Source organism: Rhineura floridana, chromosome 18 (assembly GCF_030035675.1).
Source record: "Rhineura floridana isolate rRhiFlo1 chromosome 18, rRhiFlo1.hap2, whole genome shotgun sequence".
Lineage (NCBI taxonomy): Eukaryota > Metazoa > Chordata > Lepidosauria > Squamata > Rhineuridae > Rhineura > Rhineura floridana.
Window position 1 is genome coordinate 16,069,483 of NC_084497.1, and position 2,613 is coordinate 16,072,095.

Consider the following 2,613-nt stretch of genomic DNA (forward strand, 5'->3'; position numbering starts at 1 on the left):
GTCAAAGTCTCTTAGCGACCTTTAGGGCATATAAAGTCAATTCTTGTGATCAGATATCATTTGGAATTGTACTTTGAACAAAATGTAACCCCAGAGATAAATTCACCAACAATATTGGGCACAGCCAAAGGCTATTAGAGGGATCTTAATAAAAAAAATTGAACAAAGAAAAATGAACTGGTCTCAAATATCATTATAAAAAATAATGGAACACAAGTTAACCACAAATCTTAGAACTACTAAACACATTAAGACAATTATATCATAAGATGCAGAATAAATACTAGAGAAATACTCCAAGAGCATGAAACATAGGTGGTTTGAACATGCTAACAAGCCATCTAGATTGCTATCTAACCTTTTAAAAGATAAACAAGTGAAAACTTTAGTCCCAGCAATAAAATACAAAGGTAAAAAGGGAACAAATTCAACTGATATAGCAGAATGCTTCCAGCAATGTTACCAACAACTATATTCTGCACAGAAACCACCAAGAGAAAGGAGAAAGTATTTTTAAATATCACTATGCCTAAAGTCTCAGGACAAGATCTAACAAGTGTAGAAATAAACATAACAGAGGCCTTGGAAAACAAAAAAGCTCCTGGGCCAGATGGATTAACAAGTGTATTTTACTAATTATTTGCAGATACACTAACACCTTACTATTCAAGAATGATAAATGAAACTCTCCAGCATAAAAAAAACCCCTACCTGCATCATGGCAATGGAACCAATTACCTAGAGAGGTAGTGGTCTCTCCAACACTGGAGGCATTGATTTGGATTCCTGCATTGAGCAGGGGGTTGGATTTGATGGCCTTATAGGCCCCTTCCAACTCTACTATTCTATCATTCTATGGTCAGAGGCTATAATTAAGGTTATATCACAACCAAATAATGACCCAAGTTTACCTGAGTCTTACAGGCCAATTTCACTCTTAAAAAAGGATGCAAAAATTTGCTTCCATTATAGCAAAAAAAGCCTAACAATATAATTCCTAACTTTATTAAACATGACCAACAGGATTTATAAAATATAAGAAATTAAAACATAACATTAAAAATCTAATTGATTGCATAGAATTAAGTTAAAAGCAGAATTTACAAGCCATATTTATGATACTGGATGCAGAAAAAGCATTTGATAGGGTGGAATGGTTTTTTTGTGAGCACTTCACAAGAAATGAACTTGAGGGAAACATTTAAATCTTGGATAGATTTATTTTATCAAACACCTATTGCTAAAGTATTTGTTAACAACCACTTATCAACACCAATTCCACTGGAATAAGGAACTTGCCAAGGATGTCCTCTGTCACCACTATTATTCACAGTCATTTTGGAACCATTAGTTATTTTGATAAGAAACAATAAACAAATAACAGGAATCAAATATAGCAGTCAAGTGCTTTACATAGATGATATTTCACTGACCCTAACACAAACAGAATCATCTATTGAAATCTCTCAAAATGTTACAACTATACAGTAATGCCTCTGGATATAAAATAAAGAAAACTAAATCTGAATGCTTTGGAACCACCTAAGAAGCAAATAGAAAAATAAAAGATAGTGGCCTACAATAGTGGGGCAGTATAAAAATTTAACAAATAAATAAATACAATGGAAAAATAAACCAATAAGATACATCCAAATCTTCAACATGATAAGGTGCCATCAAGCGGTTAAACTGTAATTAATTTCAGAATGATTCGAAGACAGAGATGACATACTATTAAAATCTGGGCAAGAATTATAAAATAAAAAACTACATGAATTATTATGGTTCCAGCCAAAGACAATAATAATTAACAAAATCTTCTCCTGTATACAAAAGCAACATTTAAAGTTTGGATCAACCGCACACTCCCCTTTAACCTCAATCTTGACAAATGAATTCGTGAATTATCAAGTATGACAAACCACTGATCATCTTCTATGGGAAAAATTCCTTTATTTTAAAAGGAAGTTTGAACAAAGTTCAATCATCTCCTACAAATATGCTCTCATGATTTTGAATCACGTGCGTCCTCCATTTCCCCCCCAGTTCTTTCAATTAAGACATATAAAGGCAAAATATAAACCTCCACATTTATACGCCTCATTTGAAAAAGTTTAAGAAAGCTATTGCTAACATATATCAGATTTTCTCCTTGTTGAAAAGACAATTACACCCAACATAAAACAGGAAATTGCTCTTGGAGGTCCTTGATTCATAGGGTCGCCAGAAGTCGCAGTCGACTTGGAGGCACATAACAACAACAAGAAAAGGAAATGGAGTCGAGACTTAGGGAAATTCAATTTCAGAAGGGTGGAGCTGTTTGTTTAAGAACATTCAAATAGCATTATTAAACAGTAACCTGAAAGAAAACGTATTTAAAGCAATATACCAATGGTATCTAGCACCACACAGATTGGGTAAAATATACAACCAAAATAGGTATTGCTTGAGATGTAAAAGAAGTAAGGCAGGTTACATATATTGGGGGGGGGGGGCTGAAATTAAACCACTTTGGAAAACAATTTTAGATCTCATACCGGAAATGTCGGGCCAAATAATATCAAGAAACCCCAAAGCAATTCTTTTGTGTATGTTCCATTGGGAAGTTACAAA